This window comes from Triticum urartu, chromosome 4A, assembly GCF_056163025.1.
Source record: "Triticum urartu cultivar PI428250 chromosome 4A, HENAU_Tu73, whole genome shotgun sequence".
NCBI lineage: Eukaryota > Viridiplantae > Streptophyta > Magnoliopsida > Poales > Poaceae > Triticum > Triticum urartu.
In genome coordinates, this window is record NC_141876.1 from 11,696,153 (window position 1) to 11,720,843 (window position 24,691).

Consider the following 24,691-nt stretch of genomic DNA (forward strand, 5'->3'; position numbering starts at 1 on the left):
ATATTCTGCTGTTTTATATAATCCATAACTACAGATACTCTCCTCCAGGTGATGGTCAAAGTCCCAATCATTGCTAATAATCATCTCTAGAAATCTTTTATGGTTGCAGAGAGGCGTCCTTGCCAGCCAAATAATCCATGGATTTGTAGACCTTTCCAAAAACAATCTCCACAACGCACTGACCGGGTTAACTAATTTGACTATATAATGCTGTTGTCTGCGGCAACTCCATTAGCCTTAGAAATTTATTTGTAACCTCCTCAAAACCACTAGTTAATGAGGCATCAGTGACAAGTTCTGACTTGGAGGACATGTCAGACTTCGTGCTAGTTGCAGCTAATTCTGATCCATGTATTCTAAAGCCGCATTAATGTCTATTCCGGACAGTAGCATCAGTGGGTGGTGCGTTGAGGCCCAGGCAAGGCTGCTCGGCCGAGGCGGCTCAGCGGCGGAGCTCCGGCAGGGGGCGGTGCAACGCGGCTCAGGGGTGACCGTGACAGAGGCGGCTCGCGGCAGCAAAGCCCGGCAAGGAGGCGACGCAGCTCAGGGCAAGCCGGGTCGCGGTAGAGGCGGCTGGCTCGAAATCCAAGGAAGAGGAGCAGGGGCCGGCCTTCAGGGCGACGCCGGCGCATAGCCAAGTCGGAGGCCGGACAGGCAAAACCTGACAGGGCCAGGCCGCGAGCGCGTGAGACTGAAGCGACGACTACAGGAAACAGGCTGCAAACCGGGCGGAAGCGCGAGGCAGAAAACGCGGCGATGGCAGAAAATAGACAGCGGTTTGAGACGCGACCGCAGAGGCGGCTCAACGGCGGTGGAAACGGGTCGCCGGGCACTGGCGGGTCGACGACGGAGGCGGGACAAGCGGCCACCCGGACTCTGACCAGTGAGCTGTTCAAAGGCGGCTCAGATGGCGGGTCAACACGGCAACTCGAGGCGGCCTGCCGCGACGGAATAGAGTCGGAGACGGGCGGGCTGTCTCGAGATGAGTCCGAGGCTAAGACGGAATCCGGTGGGTTAAGGCACACTCCGCCCGCGAGGCGATAAGCCGGCGAGGAAGCGGCAGCTCAACAAGCGGCCCGCAGTGGAGGCAGCAGCGTTCGTGCGGCACCGCAACACAGAATCAGCAAGCATGGCCGCTCGGCAACGGCCGATGAATTGGAGGTACGAACCAGCGGCGGTGGAGGTGCAGCGGGTCAACAAGGCGGGTTGCCGGAGGAGTCTGAACCTGTGGACCGTCCGTGTCCGGGTCATGGCCCTTTTCTTTTCTTACGCAGCTGAACAGGCTAGCTTAGATCGGCTTCCTGTGCCCTGTATATCTACTTTTTTCTAGTGATAATATGCCTTGGCGGATGCATCAGTTGATGGTAAAAAACAAAGGTTGGACCAATACTCTGTACTGGTACAAATACTTGCACCTTTCCCACGTCATAGTAGATAACGGAGTAATAGTTGATGACTTTGATGACTTGATTTTAGTCCTCATGAAAGGAATCAATCACCGGTCAAATCTGGAGTTGTGGCGGAAGAAAACAAACAGCCGCCTTGGGACTTGAATCTACACATTGCAGCAGCAACTCTCGGATTCATCTCCGATTTGCAATTATGTCTTTTTTTTGTCTGATCTCAACTCTTCTGGTCTTGGCTTTTGTTCCTGGCGCCTTGCACCAAGATCGATCTAGCTCAGATTCTTAATGGCAATTCATGTCGGTCTCGGCGACGCGCGGTAGTAGTAATGGAAATTTATCTCCTCTCGGATCTGACTTGCAAAGGCGGCGGTTCAGAGCGCAGCCCTAATTTTTTTAATTAACCTTTAAACCTCACCGATCATAGATCTGGTCTGACGAACTTGAAGCTGATGCAAATCCCTTCAAACCGGCTCTCCTTCATCTGAAAAATTGTGTACTCTCGATCCCTAGGAGAGATCCCTCCAAGAACTCAACACCACCATGCGCAGGCCCCACGATGGGCGCCAACTGTCGTGGATTTGTCACGGCAGATGTCCTTAGTGCCAGGAATTAGTCGCGAGGCCAACGCATCTAGGCGGTAGCTTGAGAGGGGTTGATCGGGACGAGAGACGCAACACACAAGACAGGGATTTAGACAGCTTCGGGCCCCGGGAAACATCATCCGGTAAAAACCCTACATGCTGTTTGAGGCTAGGTCTCATTATGATCACGAGAGAGTCGCCGGTAAACCGGCTCTTTGTGTCTAGCCCTAGAGATTGTTTCTTCTTGCTTGTCCCTCTTTAGGGAGCCCTGCCCCTCCTTATATAAGTTAGAGGGGCGGGTTACATGTGGAGTCCAAATAGGATTAGGACTAGCCTATCTTCTACTACAAGCTGGATACAAGTCCGGTTCTTGATTCCTTGTAAGGGAGATATTCCTCACGCCTTTCCTCTTAAGCCAGCCTACCATAACGTAAGCCGGCCTTCTGGGCCTTGAGCCTCCTGGGCCCCCGGGTCTTGTCGCTCCTCTTATCCCCTTGCCAGGTCACCCATAAGTCGCCAGGATCGGGCGGGTCACTTAGTGTGTCGTCTAGTCAGGGCGGGTCATTAGTGAGTCGCCAAGTCCGGCTGGGTTATACATCCAGTCGGGTCATACCGCGGGGTATATCCCCGACACTTAGCGGTGACTAACCCCTAGCTTAGAGGTCGAGTGTGCGTCTTTTTCTCTTTCTTTTGTCTTCTTTGGTTCACAGGACACACGGATATCCGTGCCGAACCACTTGGGGAGGAAAAGAAGATGAACAGACCAGCATCTAGCCCCCGGCAAGCCAGCATTGCCGGGGGCTGCAAGAGCAAAGATTCACCCACGGCGAACCAGGGTTGCCGGGGGCTGCGCCTTCAGATAAGTTCTTCATCCCTTATCATGCATTCCATTATGGACTGAGGTATGTGAAACCTCGTTTTCCCTAAGCTACCGTGCTCCCATAACTCTAGGCCCTAGGGCTCGTTCCTGGGGCCAAGTTTGGTCGTAGTCGCGGCAGCGAAAGGATGAAACAACGAGCCAGAACCCGCCTCATCCCTGCCTCCGCCAAAGGCGTGAGGAAGGTCGAGCGAAGTGGGGAGACGGCAAGGCCTATTGTCGGGCAAGGAAAAGTTTATCTTGAAGATATCAAGGATTTACTCCTTGTCGTGGGTTCCACCCGCAAACAAATGACCGGGCAAGCATCCCTTTTTCATTAAAAACATTCCACTCAGGTACAGTCCATAGGGAATGAAAACATGAATGATGGGGTTACAAGTTTTAAATTCAGCTAAGGCCTGAAGGCTTACAAACTAAAAAGAGATAAGGTGCCCGTAATCCCTTTCTTGTCCCTCTCCTCAGGAGGCGAAAAGGGCAAAAGGGGCGCCTAGACAAGCTACGGGTGGCAGAAGACACCAAGAGAACATCTTGGTGGCCGTCCAAAGGCTGGATGGTGATGGCGGCGCCGGAAGCAGAGCTCGAAGACGAGGCGGCAGGACGTCAGCACGCGTCGAAGGCGTCGGTGCCCGCGCACTCCGACTTGACGGCCTTGCCGCCCGCCCTCTTCCTCTTCCGCAGCCTCCCAACGCCAGCCGCCCAAGGAGACAACCCCGAGAAGTTTAGGGAGCCGGTGACGCGGATGATGGGGTCGCCGGTGCCGCACGGAGCGGCGCCCGACACCTAGTCGAACCCGTCATCCTGCCGCCTACTACCCTCGTCGTCGCTGCCGCTGTCCTCCTCGTCACTCTCGCCCGAGGGGGAGTCTTCGCTATCAGAAGAGCTCTCCATGCAGCACCTTGCACGGGTCCCAAAGCACCCGAAGACCTTGACGGGGAGAAGGCCTCCCTCCATCAGCTTGAAATGGAGAGTGAGCCCCTCTGTCAAGCGGTGGATATGAGTGAACGTCTTCCATCCTCGACAAAGATACATCACGTGAGGGGCTGGGAAGTCGACGCGAACCCGCGTGCCGCTGATCCAACAGTCCCTCATGTGCAGCCGCAGCGACTCCGGCGGATCCAGCTCCATCTCCCGCGCGAATGGAGTCAGGAGACGAAGGCGACGGCGAGGCGGGCGGTGCAGCCTGACGAAGAACTCGCAAGGGTCATCCCCAACGTGGCCCTCCATGGGGGAGGAACTGCTGGCGGAGGCGAGGCCGGCGCGCCGCCCCGTCCTCCTCTTCCCCGAGCGCCTCGGCCTCGCCCACGGCCTCGCCCCCTCCCCCTTCCCCTCGCGGCTGGCTCTGCCACTGCGGGTGTAGGAGAAGGAGGGATGCGTTGTCGAGCGGCGACCCTCGCCGCCACTGTTGAAGGACCAGGATTCCCTCTCTCCATGGAGGATGGAAGAGGGGAGCAGAAGCTGAAGGAAGGAGGAGATGAAGGAATGCGGGACACCATCCTCCCCCTCCCGCTCTTTATAAAGGAACGGGGTGGGGGCTCGACCGCCCCGCTCAGCCAATCAAAACGAAGAAGGCGCAGGGAACTGGGACCGACCCGCCGCCCCAGCCCGTGGCGGCCCGGTTTCCCGCCTCCACCGTTCGCCACCCCAAGCGCATGAGAGCCATGTGGCAGGCGTGCAGGACCGAGGCGACGGGTGAGGCGACCTCTCCCCACACCGTGATCGTAGGGAGTGGACGCCTTGAAGACCACGCCTCGGCCCCGTTCAGTAAATGGGCCGCGCCTCCACGCCTCCCTCCGTTTATGGGGAGGGCGCGAACCGCCCCCTTTACTACGACGTGACGCATGCATGCAGAGCTCAGCCCCACGCATGCCGCCCACGTCACACATGCCTCCCCACGCCGCGCCACGCGCGGGAAGCATGGCAAGCGCAGCGCGCGAAGAGACTTACCGCGGTAAAAACCGCCCCGCCTGCCCACGCACCGTTTCTGGGCCTAGCCCAACGACGCGATTGCGCTTACGTGTGGCCCAGGCCCGGGGGCTCCTGTCGGTGTACAAAACAAGGGGTACGCTTTTTGTACCCCTATAACTGTGCATGAGCAGTCTGAGCCACGGGCACCACCACACTGAGCAAGGCAAGGGAGGTGAGCCAAGGTAAGGCCGAAGCTTGAGAGAAGCAGAACGACGCCAAGACCAAGCCCACAAAGAGCAAAGGAGACGAAGCAGACTCCCCCCGGCAAGATCCTTGCCGGGAGGCGGTTTTAGCAAACCCGGCAAGATCCTTGCCGGGAGGCGGTTTTAGCAAACCCGGCAAGACCCTTGTCGTGGCAGCTCGCCCCACACCTACGGAGTGAGTCACCCTTGAGTCCACTGCCCCCATGGGGCAAGGATTCGGGAGACATCCCCGTGGTGGCATGTAGATCTTTGTGAAGACATTCAAGATCAGATACACCCTTTAGAAGATGATGATCCTTAGCGGGATCCCAGCCAAGGAGGACCACAAGGCCCCCGACAAGAGCCTTGCCGAGGATGACAGCAGGCGCCACGGCAAGACCCCTGCCGAGGCCCTGGCAAGGCCCTTGCCAAGGACACCCGTAGGGCCACCATCAGGCCCACGCCAGTCAAACCTCCACCGCTGTTCGCATGCAGCTGCCGACCCAACCAGCTGGGCAGGCACCTGCGTGGCGGCATGCGGATTTTCGTAGAGACCCACCACTGCGCCACCTCAGCTGCCTGCCTGCCTACATGGCACCGTGGGCGCCGCTAGCCAGGGCGCGTGTCGACACGAGAGGGAGCAGCGACGGACGAGACAGGGCTCTCCTCCGTCCCCGATAAAGCAAGGACACCTGGGCAACACGCATTAAAAGCACCTTGTCATGTAATGCGAGGGATAAACTCACATCACTATACCCTTTCCACCTCCTGTGTGCCACTGTGGCAACCCCTTTCCTATAAAAGGAGGCCCGAGGCGACCAGGAGGAGGATTGGGCTTTTTGGAGCTCCTCACGCCCCATAGCTAGCTCAAGAACACAGATATACAGTCCACCAAAGCAGGAGTAGGGTTTTACGCATCCTCGCGGCCTGAACCTGGATAAACAAACCGTGTGCTATCTGTTTGATCCGCTCTTCTCACGACCCCGCGCCCTGCAACCGTAGTAGGGATTCTTGTGATCCCATAGGTGTCGTTCCCACCGACACTATGTGTTTGATTTCTCTCTCTCGTGTTCTTGAGATGATACGATCTTGATGTATCGCGAGCTTTGCTATTATAGTTGGATCTTATGTTTCTCCTCCCCCTCTTCTCTCTTGTAATGAATTGAGTTTCCCCTTTGAAGTAGTCTTATCGGATTGAGTCTTTGTTGCACTCTTTGAGGTCCTTTGCGTTGGTTGAATAGATGAATCTGAGATTGTGTGACGCATATCGTATAATCATACCCACGGATACTTGAGGTGACATTGGAGTATCTAGGTGACATTAGGGTTTTGGTTGATTTGTGTCTTAAGGTGTTATTCTAGTATGAACTCTAGGGCTGTTTGTGACACTTATAGGAATAGCCCAACGGATTGATTGGAAAGAATAACTTTGAGGTGGTTTCATACCCTACCATAATCTCTTCGTTCGTTCTCCGCTATTAGTGACTTTGGAGTGACTCTTTGTTGCGTGTTGAGGGATAGTTATTTGATCCAATTATGTTAGTATTGTTGAGGGAACTTACACTAGCGAAAGTATGAACCCTAGGCCTTTTTTACCATCACTGCAATACCGTTTACGCTCACTTTTATCATTCGTTACCTTGCTGTTTTTATTATTTCAGATTACAAATACCTTTATCTACTATCCATATACCACTTGTTTCACCATCTCTTCGCCGAACTAGTGCACCTATACAATTTACCATTGTATTGGGTGTGTTGGGGACACAAGAGACTCTTTGTTATTTGGTTGCAGGGTTGCTTGAGAGAGACCATCTTCATCCTACGCCTCCTATGGATTGATAACCTTAGGTCATCCACTTGAGGGAAATTTGCTACTGTCCTACAAACTTGTGCACTTGCAGGCCCAACAACGTCTACAAGAAGAAGGTTGTGTAGTAGACATCACCCACCGCTTTGCAGCTCTTTGCCGCAAACATACCCTTACGGATAATTTCTCGCACTTATCGAGTATCCGCTCATCCCCAGTTGATTCATGTATTTCACAAAAGTCTTCGAAATACCATTCGATCCCCGAAAATCCTCAACAGCCTATTGCTCTTGAAATTCTTGCTTGCTTGCATTATGATTAACCTCATAAGTCTGGTAATCTTATTGGCATCCTGAGTCATTATCAGTTTGAGTCTATTGAATCAATATGTTGCGAATGCTCGCATTCCTTAATCAGATCCTTCGTTTCGTCCTTCCGGCTCAGACGTCATTTTAAACATGAGCTGGATCTCGACCAATCAAATTGCCATCGATTGTACCTCTAAGGCTATTCAACTTATCCATCCCTAATCAGAGCATTGCGTCTGATCCCTTGTCTTAGAATTCATAATTCCTTTGCATTTGAGCTTTGAGTTAGTCAGTTGTTTCTATAATCTGATCCCCTTGCATTCTTTCTTCCTCTGGTTGAGTACCGATACTCACATCAGATCCCTTATGGACCACCAGATCCTTTGTTGGATTTTGTTCGACACCGTCCTTCATATTCATTAAACATTGTGAGCTTTTCTTCGAATACATAATACCTTTGGTAAATTGTATCCCCTGCTTTTGTCAACCATGCTCTGCTCCCAAACTTGAGTTATTCGCTCTTGAAGTTGGGGGTATGTGTTCATAAGATGCCCCGATGGGTTAAACCTATGCCTTCCTTACTCTGTGTGAACCCGAAATATTTCACCGGTCATAATTATCTAGTATTGCACCAGGTAAAACTTTCGACAACTAATGTCAATTTCGAAAAGCGAGAGGTGAATGGAAGGTTATACATTGAAGAAGTGGGAGTCGACCTTGAACTTTGTGTTCATGCCCATGGACACGGTGTATATCCTATCATGGAAGCTTCTTGTAATAATAACTATTCCCTTGATATAATATCATTTGGCATGTGTGAATTGGTCCTTTGCAATTGTGGTTCCGATCATATTTTCTCCTTGATTCCATTTCTCGGACTAGTTAAAGCACTTGTCTTCTGCAGATAAATGCACCTCTGCAACCTCTATTATGTTCTACCTTCGAGTATTACCCCGTGGTATCTCGATAAAATCACAGAACCATATTACTTCTTGTGAGTTCTTCTTCAAGTATTATTTCTCACCGATTTCAATTTTTCCCTAGGTTCTGAGTTGTTAAACACTTAGGGACACCGATAGTGAATCGAGTCTGAAATCCGATTCATTAACTGTAAGTAATTTTCGTTGCTTATGAGTTTAATAATCCTTCAAGTCATTCCTAGCCCAATTGGCTATATCATTATCATGCTAAATTTTAATTGTGCTACCTGGTCCTTCTTCTCGGCGCACAATTTTTGACGATGAGCTAATCTTATGTCGAACTTCCTCGTCATATAATTTATCCTTGAACATCAAACTTGATTTCGAGTTTATGTCGTACCCTTGGTTCCCATAACTTTTTGCTTCATGATCATTTGACTTGATGGCATCGCCGACCGATTACATCTTCATGAAATCTCTCGACAACTATGTCGTGATCATCATCAACATCCTAAGCTCTTCCAAGATATATATCGAATTCTTGATGGGCAATACCATCCTTGCCCCTCGATGATTCGCGTTATCATCGACCACTTTGTTGCCTTCCGTTCAACACAAACTTGTTTCCTGTTTTGTGTTATACCTTGACATCCTTGCTACCTTGCAGTTCTTCTTCTTTACCTTGGAAGTATTACCATCTTTTACATCAAGAAAGTCGTGAGAATTTCACCACCTATTTAAGAGATCTTGATACATGTGATACTTCTTGCCATATCCGTTCATTCCTTGGTCCCCGTGTTGTTTCTAACCGGAAAACTGACAATTGAACTATGATGTGCGACTTTAAAACTTCTAGCAACCCTATTGCTTTGAAGTTAATGGTCGATATTTCATTCTTAGACCATTGGTTATCGAATCACCATTCTAACATTGATCATGCTACCTAAGCCCATATTTCAGGTGCACCTTTCAATCAATGATTAACTGTGTATGTTTTCCTCGAGCATACCTCATTATATCATTTGATCTGACAAATGTTATCTCCTTGTTCGAATATTGGTGGGAATCCATCTTTTGGAAATCTCGATTCGTTGTCGCTGAGTTCATCAGCCACCTCCTCATCCTCTCCTTGGTTTAATGATGAACCCATGGTTCAGAACTTGCTTCCATAGTTCATTTCCCGAGAATCTTACAATGTCATCTCGTCAATTTGTGTTGCACCTTTTCTTCTCAGACATCCTGAGTCCGAGGTATCCTGACACCAATCAGATCTGAATCTCGGTCAGATATGATGGTTGGGACATATTTCCAAGAGTTATAACATTGGTCCTTATATATCGGTAAGGTGATGTCATGCCTAGCACACCTGGCCGGAGGACCTATTGTTGTCAGTTTCCTATTTAGCAAGGTTAACCATTCTTCGTAAGACATATTCTATATGTTGTTCCTGATGAATCCTTTGTGTATCCAAGTTTGATCCTTGCTTGAAGACCATGTCAATGCTATCTCGAAGCATGTCTGTGGTACTCCGATTTTCAATAAGAACATTTGAACCACAATGCTAAATTTTTCTTTATCAATTATCCAAACACCACTGTATGGGTAATGTCATGAAATTTCTCTCTCCTTACCTAAAGAGTTTTCTACATTATATCCTGTCATGGATATCATGCTCTGCTTGTCCTTGGGAAGGATATGCCCTTGAAATATGTGTTTAAACACATTTTCCTTTCCATTGTTCTGTTTAATCTGATAATCATATTTTCCTTTCCATTGTTTGGTTTAACCTTTCTTGTGATCTATATGATCTAAGCAGTAATATTCTCCTGCTTATGTAAACACCTCGGTGTACAATCCTGTCAGCAAGACCCTGTTGTTTTAGTTGATGACATTCTGGTAACCAACGATGGATGAGAACTTTGCTTATTGGTCCGCCTCGTTGCAACGAGCAGGAAAATGGTTCTCTTCGTCCCTTGCCCTTGGTACCGACGCTATTGCCGACATAATTGGCATGTTATTCTCTGACATGCCTTGCTATCATGACCGTGCAAGTTGTCAATGTCCTTCCTACTTTTAACCCACATGGTGGGCCCATAACCCATAGTTCCACAAGATCGAAACCTAACTCCTGTACATCCTTGATTCCGAAGTATCCTTTTTCACTTGCCTTCATATATAATTCATGAGCCACCTTCCTAGTGATCTATTCTAGTATCAGACGCAATAATTTTTGTTGTTGTTGCTCTGAGCCCCTTTCACCTTTTGATTAGGCATCGAATGATTGCCTGCCCGTTAAAAATTCTCATGGTACCTTCATACTTTGCTCTCGGTGTTTTATTAAGTTTCAACTCGAGAGATACTTCTTCCTCATTCCCTGAATTGTTCACCAGATAATTAACCCTATAAGGTCCACTTCTCCCGAAGTTACTCTTTACTTCCCCACTTAAATCTCGGGACGATATTTCTTGTAGTGGAGGAGATTTGTAACGCCCCCAGTGTCATGCTATAGTAATCCCCTGTTAATGATGCCAAGTCGTCACTATTACTGTTGCTAATCTCACTTTGATTCAAAACTAATTCAAATTCATTTTTAAAATAAAGTCAAATAAATTATTTCTCCAAACAGTAAGACAAAAATGTTCGCTGGCTTGCAAATATTCACTAACTAAATGTCATGAGTGATTCAACATTATTTGAGATGGCCAATTTCCCATGGGAATTAAAGCAGTTCCAAATCAGCATTTTTTATGCTTTTCCATTTGTAAAAATCCAAATCAATTCAAACTCCTCCCAAACTTTTTGTGGCAGGTGCCAAATATTGTAATGTATTTATTTGTCCAAGTCCCACATTTTACAGAACTCCTTTTGGTAGCTCAAATATTACATAGCATTTTTTCTGTAAAAAGAAAAGAGCAAAAGAAAAGAAAAAGATAAAAGCAAATTAAAAGGGGAGCCCCCCGGCCTAGCTGGGCCTCGAGCCAGCGAGTCGGCCCACCCCGCACTTCCCCTGGCCTATATGGCCCTATCCCTCGAACCCCTAAACCGCTACCCCACTCCCCTCGATCCCTACTCTCCCCACCCCTCCTTTGTTCCTCTCGATCGGGATCAAGGAGATCAGCCCGACCCCACCGACGAACGCCGCCCCACCCTTGGCGCGCTGCCACCTCGCCCCGCTGCCCACCTCGACGGCGCCGGCCTTCTCGTCCCGCATGGCGCCCGGTCCCCTCTCGACCCGAACAAGATCGGGATCGACCCCGCGCCGCCCCAACGCCCGCCGTCACCGACCGCGCCGGCGCCGCCTCAATGCCGGACTGCCTCGTCCCTGCCTCTCCCTCGCCGGACCTCCCCAGGCCTCGCCGTCCTCCTCTCTCCAACGATGTGAGTGACCCCCCTCTCCTCTCGGCCCTGCTCAGTGCGCCCATCACCGTCACCACTCGCACGTCCGCCCGCGCCCTGCCCGTGGCTCCCGCGCTGGTCGCGCCCAGCGCGCGCGTCTGATAAATCTCCAACGTATCTATAACTTTTTATTGTTCCATGCTATATTATATTCTGTTTTGGACATTATTGAGCTTTATTATACACTTTTATATTATTTTTGGGACTAACCTATTAACCGGAGGCCCAGCCCAGAATTGATGTTTTTTTGGCCTATTTCATAGTTTCGCAGAAAAAGAATATCAAACGGAGTCCAAACGGAATGAAACCTTCGGGAATGTGATTTTTGGAACGAACGTGATCCAGAGGACTTGGACCCTACGTCAAGAAAGCAACCAGGAAGGCACGAGGTAGGGGGCGCGCCTACCCCCCCCCCCCCCCAGGCACGCCCTCCACCCTCGTGGGGCCCATGTTGCTCCACCAATGTACTTCTTCCTCCTATATATACCTACGTACCCCCAAACTACCAGATACAGAGCCAAACCCTAATTCCACCGCCGCAACCTTCTGTACCCATGAGATCCCATCTTGGGGCCTTTTCCGGAGCTCCATCGAAGGGGGCATCGATCACGGAAGGCTTCTACATCAACACCATAGCCTCTCCGATGATGTGTGAGTAGTTTACCTCAGACCTTCGGGTCCATAGTTATTAGCTAGATGGCTTCTTCTCTCTTTTTGGATCTCAATACAATGTTCTCCCCCTCTCTTGTGGAGATCTATTCGATGTAATCTTCTTTTGCGGTGTGTTTGTTGAGACCGATGAATTGTGGGTTTATGATCAAGTTTATCTATGAACAATATTTGAATCTTCTTTGAATTCTTTTATGTATGATTGGTTATCTTTACAAGTCTCTTCGAATTATCAGTTTGGTTTGGCCTACTAGATTGATCTTTCTTGCAATGGGAAGTGCTTAGCTTTGGGTTCAATCTTGTAGTGTCCTTTCCCAGTGACAGTAGGGGCAGCAAGGCACATATTGTATTGTTGCCATCGAGGATAACAAGATGGGGTTTATATCATATTGCATGAGTTTATCCCTCTACATCATGTCATCTTGCTTAAAGCGTTACTCTGTTCTTCTGAACTTAATACTCTAGATGCATGCTGGATAGTGGTTGATGTGTGGAGTAATAGTAATAGATGCAGGCAGGAGTCGGTCTACTTGTCTTAGACGTGATGCCTATATACATGATCATACCTAGATATTCTCATAACTATGCTCAATTCTGTCAATTGCTCAACGGTAATTTGTTTACCCATCGTAATACTTATGCTCTCGAGAGAAGCCACTAGTGAAACCAATGGCCCCCAGGTATATTTTCTATCATATTAATCTTCCATCACCAAGCTATTTCTTGCACTGTTTTTATTTTGCTTTATTTACTTTGCATCCTTATCATAAAAATACCAAAAAAATTATCTTATCATATCTATCAGATCTCACTTTCGTAAGTGACCGTGAAGGGATTGACAACCCCTTTATTGCGTTGGTTGCGAGGATTCTATTTGTTTGTGTAGGTGTGAGGGACTCGTGCGTGGCCTCCTACTGGATTGATACCTTGGTTCTCAAAAACTGAGGAAAATACTTGCGCTACTTTGCTGCATCACCCCTTCCTCTTCAAGGGAAAACCAACGCAATGCTCAAGAGGTAGCAAGAAGGATTTCTGGCGCCGTTGCCGGGGAGTCTATGCAAAAGTCAACATACCAAGTACCCATCACAAACCCTTATCTCTCGCATTACATTGTTTCCCATTTGCCCCTTGTTTTCCTCTCCCCCACTTCACCCTTGCCGTTTTATTTGCCATCTCTCTCCGTCCTCCTTCTGTTTCCCTATTTGCCTCTTTTTGCCCGTTTCTTGTTTGCTTGTGTGTTGAATCGCTTGCTTGTCGTTATGGCTAGTCCCCTATCTTCTCCGTTGTCTCCCGAAAATGAAGTTCTTAATTTTAAGCAAAGAGAAGGAGAAAATCTAAAAGACGCTTGGTATAGAATTTGCAATGCTCAAAATAGATCTACCAGGAAGCAATCTACTTCTGTTCTTCTCTGCAATTTTTATGTAGGCGCTACTCCTTGGCACAAATATGTCCTTGATACCATTACCGGAGGGAATTTCTTGGGTAGCCATACTTTTGATTCTTATAATGCTATGATAGATTTGTTTGGCTCACCCCCTCTTTTGGTTAATGGAACTATGTTAACTTTGGAGCATGTAATGCAAAGACTTGAAATTATTGAAAATAAAGTTGCTACCGTAGAGTTAATTGAAAATTTGGATAAAAAGATCCACAACCAAATTACCCAATATGGATCTAAAGTAGGAGTCACTTTGAAAAATATTAAGGAGAAGGAACCCATAGTTAATGAAAGAATAAATCAGGATTCCACTAGAATCGATAAACTTGAGGGTATCATTACCAACTTGGGAACCGCCTTTTCCTCCGTAAAGAATACTCCAAGTCCTCCAACTAAAATTGCCAAGCTTATGTATGTTCCTAAAAATAAGGGTGAATCTTCTAACAAGGAAACTGCGGATCTCAAATCTATAAGTGTTCATCCAATCTTTTTGCTATCATTAAGGAACCATTTGCTACAAATGATTTTTTCAATTTTGTGCCTAGAAGTTTGATAATTAATAAAAAGTAAGAAACTCCTAAGGGTGATAGATGCCTCATTAAAGAATTGCCAACTAAAGATGGAAATACCTAGATCTATCTTCGCTTTTATGCCTAGCTAGGGGCGTTAAACGATAGCGCTTGTTGGGAGGCAACCCAATTTTATTTTTATTCCTTGCTTTTTTCTCCTGTTTAGTAATAAATAATTTATCTAGACTATGTTTTGGTTGTGTTTTTTGTGTTTAATTAGTGTTTGTGCCAAGTAAAACCGTTGGAAAGACTTGGGGAAAGTCTTTTTGATCTTGCTGTAAAAAACAGAAACTTTAGCGCTCACGAGAATTGCTGCCATTTTTGTTTGGAAGGTGATATTTAGTTAATTCTTTTTGCATATACTTAATAGATAAATTACTCACGTTCAGCAATTTATTTTAGAATTTTTGGGGTTCCAGAAGTTTGCGTTAGCTACAGATTACTACAGACTGTTCTGTTTTTGACAGATTCTGTTTTTTGCGCGTTGTTTGCTTATTTTGATGAATCTATGGCTAGTAAAATAGTTTATAAACCATAGAGAAGTTGGAATACTGTAGGTTTAACACCAATATAAATAAAGAATGAGTTCATTATAGTACCTTGAAGTGGTGTTTTATTTTCTTTCGCTAACGGAGCTCACGAGATTTTCTATTTTGAGTTTTGTGTTGTGAAGTTTTCAAGTTTTGGGTAAAAGATTTGATGGATTATGGAAAAAGGAGTGGCAAGAGACTAAGCTTGGGGATGCCCATGGCACCCCAAGATAATCTAAGGACACCTAAAAGCCAAAGCTTGGGGATGCCCCGGAAGGCATCCCCTCTTTCGTCTACTTCCATCGGTAACTTTACTTGGAGCTATATTTTTATTCACCACATGATATGTGTTTTGCTTGGAGCGTCTTGTATTATTCGAGTCTTTATTTGTTAGTTTTCCACAATCATCTTTGCTGCACACACCTTTTGAGAGAAACACACATGATTTTAACATTATTAGAATAATCTATCTGCTTCACTTATATCTTTTGAGTTATATAGTTTTTGCTCTAGTACTTCACTTATATCTTTTAGAGCACGGTGGTGGATTTGTTTTATAGAAACTATTATTCTCTAATGCTTCACTTATATTATTTTGAGAGTCTTAAACAACATGGTAGTTTACTTAAACTGGAAAATTAATCCTAATATGCTAGGCATTCAAGATTAGTAAAAAAAATCTTATGAGTGTGCTGAATACTAAGAGAAGTTTGATACTTGATAATTGTTTTGAGATATGGAGATGGTGATATTAGAGTCATGCTAGTTGAGTAGTTGTGAATTTTAGAAATACTTGTGTTGAAGTTTGTGATTCCCGTAGCATGCACGTATGGTGAACCGTTAGGTGAAGAAGTCGGAGCATGATTTATTTATTGATTGTCTTCCTTATGAGTGGCGGTCGGGGACGAGCAATGGTCTTTTCCTACCAATCCATCCCCCTAGGAGCATGCGCGTAATACTTTGTTTAGATAACTAATAGATTTTTGCAATAAGTATGTGAGTTCTTTATGACTAATGTTGAGTCCATGGATTATACGCACTCTCACCCTTCCACCATTGCTAGCCTCTCTAATACCGCGCACCTTTCGCCGGTATCATATATCCACCATATACCTTCCTCAAAACAGCCACCATACCTACCTATCATGGCATTTCCATAGCCATTCCGAGATATATTGCCATGCAACTTTCCACCGTTCCATTTACCATGACACACTCCATCATTGTCATATTGCTTTGCATGATCATGTAGTTGACATTGTATTTGTGGCAAAGCCACTGTTCATAATTCTTTCATACATGTCACTCATGCATCATTGCTATCTCGGTATACCGCCGAAGGCATTCATATAGAGTCATACTTTGTTCTAGTATCGAGTTGTAATCGTTGAGTTGTAAATAAATAGAAGTGTGATGATCATCATTCATAGAGTATTGTCCCAAAAAAAGGCCAAAAAAAGGGAGGCCCAAAAAAAATGGACAATACTACTATACTTTTACCACACTTGTGCTTCAAAGGAGCACCATGATCTTCATGATAGAGAGTCTCCTATGATATCACTTTCATATACTAGTGGGAATTTTTCATTATAGAACTTGGCTTGTATATTCCAATGATGGGCTTCCTCAAAATGCCCTAGGTCTTCGTGAGCAAGCGAGTTGGATGCACACCCACTTAGTTCCTTTTGTTGAGCTTTCATATACTTATAGCTCTAGTGCATCCGTTGCATGGCAATCCCTACTCACTCACATTGATATCTATTAATGGGCATCTCCATAGCCCGTTGATACGCCTAGTTGATGTGAGACTATCTTCTCCCTTTTTGTCTTCTCCACAACCACCATTCTATTCCACATATAGTGCTATGTCCATGGCTCACGCTCATGTATTGCGTGAAGATTGAAAAAGTTTGAGAACATCAAAAGTATGAAACAATTTCTTGGCTTGTCATCGGGGTTGTGCATGATTTAAATACTTCGTGTGGTGAAGATGCAGCATAGCCAGACTATATGATTTTGTAGGGATAACTTTCTTTGGCCATGTTATTTTGAGAAGACATAATTGCTTAGTTAGTATGCTTGAAGTATTATTATTACTATGTCAATATTGAACTTTTGTCGTGGATCTTTCGGATCTGAATATTCATACCACAATTAAGAGAATTACATTGAAATTATGCCAAGTAGCATTCCACATCAAAAAATTGTTTTTATCATTTACCTACTGGAGGACAAGCAGGAATTAAGCTTGGGGATGCTTGATACGTCTCCAACGTATCTATAATTTTTTATTGTTCCATGCTATATTATATTCTATTTTGGACATTATTAGGCTTTATTATACACTTTTATATTACTTTTGGGACTAATCTATTAACCGAAGGCCCAGCCCAGAATTGATGTATTTTGCCTATTTCAGAGTTTCGCAGAAAAGAATATCAAACTGAGTCCAAACGGAATGAAACCTTTGGGAACGTGATTTTTGGAACGAATGTGATCCAGAGGACTTGGACCCTACGTCAAGAAAGCAACCAGGAAGGCACGAGGTAGGGGGCGCGCCTACCCCCCCAGGCGCGCCCTCCACCCTCATGGGGCCCACGTTACTCCACCAACGTACTTCTTCCTCCTATATATACCTACGTACCCCCAAACTACCAGATACGGAGTCAAAACCCTAATTCCACCGCCGCAACCTTCTGTACCCATGAGATCCCATCTTGGGGCCTTTTCCGGAGCTCCGTCGGAGGGGGCATCGATCAGGAGTGCTTTTACATCAACACCATAGCCTTTTCGATGATGTGTGAGTAGTTTACCTCAGACCTTCGGGTCCATAGTTATTAGCTAGATGGCTTCTTCTCTCTTTTTGGATCTCAATACAATGTTTTCTCCCCTCTCTTGTGGAGATCTATTCGATGTAATCTTCTTTTGCGGTGTGTTTGTTGAGACCGATGAATTGTGGATTTATGATCAAGTTTATCTATGGTCAATATTTGAATCTTCTTTGAATTCTTTTATGTATGATTGGTTATCTTTGCAAGTCTCTTCGAATTATCAGTTTGGTTTGGCCTACTAGATTGATCTTTCTTGCAATGGGAAGTGCTTAGCTTTGGGTTCAATCTTGCGGTGTCCTTTCCCAATGACAGTAGGGGCAGCAAGGCACGTATTATATTGTTGCCATCGAGGATAACAAGATGGGGTTTATATCATATTGCATGAGTTTATCCCTCTACATCATGTCATCTTGCTTAAAGCGTTACTCTGTTCTTCTGAACTTAATACTCTAGATGCATGCTGGATAGAGGTTGATGTGTGGAGTAATAGTAGTAGATGCAGGCAGGAGTCGGTCTACTTGTCTCGGACGTGATGCCTATATACATGATCATACCTAGATATTCTCATAACTATGCTCAATTCTGTCAATTGCTCAAGAGAAGCCACTAGTGAAACCTATGGCCACCAGGTCTATTTTCTATCATATTAATCTTCCATCAACAAGCTATTTCTTGCACCGTTTTTATTTTGCTTTATTTACTTTGCATCTTTATCATAAAAATACCAAAAAATTATCTTATCATATTTATCATATCTCACTTTCGTAAGTGACCGTGAAGGGATTAACAACCTCTTTATTGCGTTGGTTGCAAGGATTTTATTTGTTTGTGTAGGTGCGAGGGACTCGTGCGAGGCCTCCTACTGGATTGATACCTTGGTTCTCAAAAACTGAGGGAAATACTTACGCTACTTTGCTGCATCACCCTTTCCTCTTCAAGGGAAAACCAACGCAGTGCTCAAGAGGTAGCAGCGTCCGGCCCTGCAACCGCTCGCACCTGCTTTCGCCCAGCCCTCGCCAGCTCCTCTCGCCGTAGCCGCCTGTCACTGCTTCCCCTGCTCGGCTCTGCCCCGCCTGCTCGCTCGCCGGCAACGCCCCTCGCGCAGCCCCACGCTCGCCCGCCTCTACGTCCTGCAGGACTGCGACACCGGGTGCCGCCCGCAACTGCCACTGGGCGTTGTCGTCCTCGACGCGCTCGGCAACCCCCGCGCCTCCCTTCACCGCCCCTGGACGCGGCTCGGCGCCCACGTTCAGACGTGGCCAACCGCGTGCGGTTTGGCCACCGGACGACGAGTCCCGAACACCGCCGCCGTCTTCGGTGCTCGTCGGCGGGCACGCGCGCACGCAAGTTTAGCCAGTGGGTTGACCCACTGACGCGTGGGCCCGACCGGATTAACTAACCCATAATCGCTAGTTAAAAAATAATTAATTTCAGTTAACTAATATCTATTAAGTTAATGACTCTATGACAGAAGGGCCCCACTATAAATTAAAGAAAAATGGTTAATCTAATAAAGCCAGAGACAGCAATGACAAGTGGGACCCCAACACTATTCCCCTTTTGACCAGTCAACTTTTGATCGGGTCAACTCAGTCAATGACCCCACCTGTCTGGTTTGACTGGTCAACCGACCAGTTGACCTGATGACATCACGCTGATGTCATGCTTGCATCATCGTTCACTATTCTGGATAATGTTGGATTTAAATAAATAATTAAAATCAGAAAATGATTAAAACTTTAGAAAATCATATAAAATAAACCGTGGCTCAGATGAAAATGTTTTCTACATGAAAGTTGCTCAGAACGACGAGACGAATCGGGATACACAACCAGTTCGTCTGCCGCACATCCCTAGCATAGCGAACACACAACTTTCCCCCTTCGATTCATCTGTCCGAAAACGCGAAACACCAGGGATATTTTCCCGAATGTTTCCCCCCTTCACCGGTATCACCTCATACTGCGTTAGGTCACCCCTAGCACCGTGCATTGCAATGTTATGCTTTGTGTTGCTTTGTTTGCTCTGTTATTTATTGTGTTCCCCCTCCGTTACTTCTTTCCGATAGACCCCGAGACCGCTGCCGGTACCCCCAATCGACTACGGTGTTGATGACCCCTCCTTGCCAGAGCAACCAGGCAAGCCCCCCCCCCCCCTTGATCACCAGATATCGCCTACTCTTCTCTCTACTGCTTGCATTAGAGTAGTGTAGCATGTTACTGCTTTCTGTTAATCCTATCATGATGCATAGCCTGTCATTATTGCTCCAGTTATTGATACCTTCTGATACCTTACCTGCAATCCTAAATGCTTAGTATAGGATGCTAGTTTACCATCAGTGGCCCTACACTCTTGTCCGTCTGCCATGCTATACTATCGGGTCGTGATCACTCAGGAGGTGATCACGGGTATATACTTATATACATATTATATGATACTTGTGGTGACTAAAGTCGGGTCGGCTCATAGAGTACCCGCGAGTGATTCACGGATTAGGTCCAAAAGGACATTTGTCCCGACGGCCCTCTGAGTGAACCTTTATGGCGGAGCGACAGGGTAGGTTGAGACCACCTAGGAGAGAGGTGGGCCTGGCCCTGGTCGACGTCCGTGGTTATTTCAAAATAACACGCTTAACAAGATCTAGGTATTTGATTTGAGTCTGGCCACTGGCCTATACGCACTAACCAACTACGCGGGAACAGTTATGGACACTCGACGTCGTGGTATCAGCCAAAGCCTTCTTGACGTCAGCGACTGAGCGGCGCGCGCTGGGTTGGACTGGAACGCCTGATCTTGTATAAGGGAGGCTAGGTCTGCTCGCTGGCCGCGTACGCAACGTGCAGGTGTGCAATGGGCGATGGGCCCAGACCCCTGCGCCATAGGATTTAGACCGGCGTGCTGACCTCTCTGTTGTGCCTAGGTAGGGCTGCGACGTGTTGATCTTCCGAGGCCGGGCATGACCCAGAAAAGTGTGTCCGGACAAAGGGGGTCGAGCGTGTTGGGAAGTGTGATGCACCCCTGCAGGGAAGTTGATCTATTCGAATAGCCGTGTCCCTCGGTAAAAGGACGACCCGGAGTTGTACCTTGACCTTATGACAACTAGAACTGAATACTTAATAAAATACACCCTTCCAAGTGCCAGATACAACCCGGTGACCGCTCTCTCACAGGGCGACGATGGGAGAATCGCCGGGTAGGATTATGCTATGCGATGATACTTGGTGAACTTACCATCTACTCTCTTCTTCTGCTGCAAGATGGAGGTTGCCAGAAGCGTAGTCTTCGATAGGACTAGCTATCCCCCCTCTTATTCTGGCATTCTGCAGTTCAGTCCATATATACTACCCCTTTCATTTGATACAAATGCATATGTAGTGTAGCTCCTTGCTTGCGAGTACTTTGGATGAGTACTCACAGTTGCTTTGCTCCCCGTTTTTTTCCTTTCTATACCCGGTTGTTACAACCAGGTGATGGAGTCTAGGAGCCAGAGAATCCCGAGGATGATTCTACGTGGAGTTCGACTTCGAGGAGTAGTTAGGAGGTCCCAGGCAGGAGGCCTTGCCTTTTCGATCGTTGTTTCTTTTGTGCTAGCCTTCTTAAGGCAATCTTGTTTAACTTATGTATGTACTCAGATATTGTTGCTTCCGCTGACTCTTGTGTTTTCGAGCTTATGTATTCGAACCCACGAGGCCCCTGGCTTGTAATATAAAGCTTGTATTATTTTAATTTGTGTCTAGAGTTGTGTTGTGATATCTTCCCGTGAGTCCTTAATCTTAATCGTACATATTTGCGTGTATGATTAGTGTACGGTCAAATCGAGAGTGTCACACCATCCCCCCCCCCCCCCCACCCACACACACAAAATCCCCCGTCTACTCCTCATATGGAGCACCCCAAGTCGTCCTTTGCCTCTTCTCATCTCGCCTCCATCCTTCCTCTACTCCTCCTGGAGCGCCCCAAGCCATCGGCCATCCTCTATCCTTCGATTTTTGGGCGGATGGATGCCCCCGTACCGCTCGGGCGGAGCTCCGCCACGGCCGCACCCTGGGTAGACCATGGCCTCACAGGCAGGCTTCCTCGAGCAGCTCCGCGACCTCCTGCGGACGCGCGACGACATTGTGTCCCTCCCCCGGCCATTGCCCGACCTCCTCGTGAGCCAGATGTCGGACATCCACGCTGCCTTGCGTCATCCCTACCTCCTCAATTGAAGGTAGGAGGAGGTGAACAACGGTGGTGTCGGTGTTGTGACGATGCGCGGTGGTGGTCTGCAACATCGGCAACCGCGGCGTCGGCCGTGTTGCAACCTCTAGGAGACGAATTGATGATGTGCATGACGAATCGACACAGCCATGCTGCAAACCTCCCGATCGCAACATGGCTCGTGTTGCAAAGCGCTCATCGTGCAAATCTCTGAGCGCAATATGACTCATGTTGCAAACCCCCGACCGCTACATGACCCATGTTGCAAATCTCGTTAGTTGTATCGGACCGAGCGCAACATGACCCATGTTGCAACCTCGTCAGCCGAATCGGATGGCTATCCTGTGATGGATCCGACGGCTCGCGATGTTTTCGAAACACCAGCCGGTCGACGCGCAGTGTTGGCTGGAGATGCCCCAAGGGCCCAGAACTAGTCTCTTTTTGCCATAAACATACTCTACCCTACCCAGTACCGAACCAAGATATCTAGTATATCGGACTAGCTCTAGATAGCACAATCATCTGCTTGATTGTGGGTACCTTCCCCCTTCCCCCTTAGCAACCCCCCCCCCCCCCCCCCCCCCCCATGTGTCCTATCAGTGGCATGTGCGTGGAGCTATGGAAGGATGGATACGGCTAAGCCGAACCAACTAAACAAATAGCATAGCGAGAGAGCTAGTAGCTGATAGCAAGAGAGACAAAGACACGGGGGATCTGATCATAAGAAACTTATCTCCGATGAGATGAGACGGCGGAGGATGTGCAGTGCAGGGCAGGCAGAGAGCATGTTCCGCGGTGCGTTTCCAGTCTAATCAGTATGCTGATTACGACGAGAGAGACCAAAGTCAAATTAATCATGCTGGCTAAGCGCCTGACGTGACATAATGAATCCAGTAGCTAGCCATGTGGCATGTGGCATGGATGATTATCTTCCAACCAAAACTACTACTGCTGCTACTTCGTTTTCGTTCCAAGTGAAGTGCAGTTGCCAATGAACTGGCCCCGTCAGCAAGTCTGAAAACCCAACAGCTCCCCGGCCAGACGAGATGACGCCTCTCCATAAATATGCGGCGTAAGGATAAGATTCAGCGTTATCATGTGAGCTGCGCTCACGACCGACTTGGGGCAACACTTTCGTGAGGAAGATCTTGTGACCTGTAATAACCACAGTAATAGCATCGACCTATGTACCAGAAGAAAAGAGGGCACAAAAGAGGAGAGGAGAGGGGGCAGCGTCCATGAATGAAGAAGACGAGGCTGTTAATTTCATCACGTATCTCATGACATATATCTCTAAAAGAAAAAGGTATCATCCGTAGCTAGCTCCAAACCGGTCCACAGTTTGGGCTCTTGGACTTGGCTGGCTCACAATCATCTATCAGTTCTGTTCATCACATGGTTGCCGATGTCTCCTTTGTCCTTGGCTGGGATGTATCCATCTGGCCTGCGATCGAGAGCGTGCACGTACGTACGCATAGCCACTGCGTTCCACATGGAGGCGCCGGCTGCGTAGGACGGACGGACGGACGGGCAAGTTGGCGCGTTGGCAGTTCCAACACATCACCCACATGCATGCATGGATGCATGGCCTCAGTTCATCTCATCGGAGCGTGATTGCAGGACAGCCTACTCCACCATCGGCGGCGGGGCCATGTTTCCATGCATGCATGCATGCATGCATGGCTCGTCTCGGGATGCAGATCCAAACAAGGCATGGCCGCGTGCGTGTCTCATCTTGTGTTTACATCCATCCTTTGGCTCCCACTCTGTTTTTCAACCCCCCACCCCTCCCCCACTCTGCTTTTCATCCTCCACTCTGTTTTTCGGCCGTGAAAAGAGGATAATATACGGAGGTGCTCCAGCCATGCACATGGTACTCCTTTCGTCCGAAAATATTTGTCATAAAAATAAATAAAATAAGATGTATCTAGACGTATTTTAGTTTTAGATACATCTTTTTATATCTATTTTGATGATAAGTATTTTCGGCATTGGATTTGGATGACTCTGAAACGCAGCCACCAATAGCCGTGGCCTGCTTCACTGTCAAGAGTGTCACTGTACTAATATCTTTGTCATGCCACTCGCCCCCTTCCTTCGGGCTTGGGCCAACGGAGAAGGATGTTTGGAGTGGCAACATTGACCGGAGTGCGTTGGACAGGCATCCAATCAATTGTCTGGATAACCCAACAGTTATTAGTTTGATCAAGTGATTATGCTATAGTACCTACCAGGACCACGAGTTATTGAACTATCAGTGGAGTAATGTGTCTCTTTGTTAATTACTCTCTGAGAACCTTTCAAGCACTGACCTAGTACTGCATTTCCAACATGGCTTCTATCCTCCAGTTTCTGACTGATGGTTAGAGTGAACTTAGGCAAAAAATAATAATAGTAGCCACTTAGTATGGGCTTTTGACCTTGTTATGCCCGGCCATTAACATTTTATACCTTGTTACCCTCACTTATTGGCCAATAATTCTCCTCGGTTCTTTTGAATTTTACCTTCTGTTATTGGAATTTAGAAACAGAAGAAGCTCATGAAAAAAATATAGACACAACAATTCAGCACCAAACAAATGCTCCATTCAGACAGCGCCTCTGTGTGTGTGTGTGTGTGGGCGCGCGCTACTGATAGTTTGAAACATCTTATCACAATTATGTTCAACCAGTGGCTAAAACTTCAAAAACTACCGTATCATCAAACGTGCCTAGCAGGTGCCAAACATTTCACCATTATCAAGATTCAACTGCAGCATCAGTAATCATAATTACTTAAAACTTTAAAAGTAAAACATGTCTTACCAATACATCAAGTCATCAACACAGCGGGTTATAATGGTATTGTACTAGTTCAGATGACCTATTTACTAACCTAGAATTGTTAAACTAAATTCAAGAAAACATGTATGATCTTCAAGTTGAGGGGAAACAAAAAAGAACCGTCATCAAGTTTGTACTACCAGTGGCAAAATTTCTCTACTAGGAAGTATGATAGATCTCCCTGTC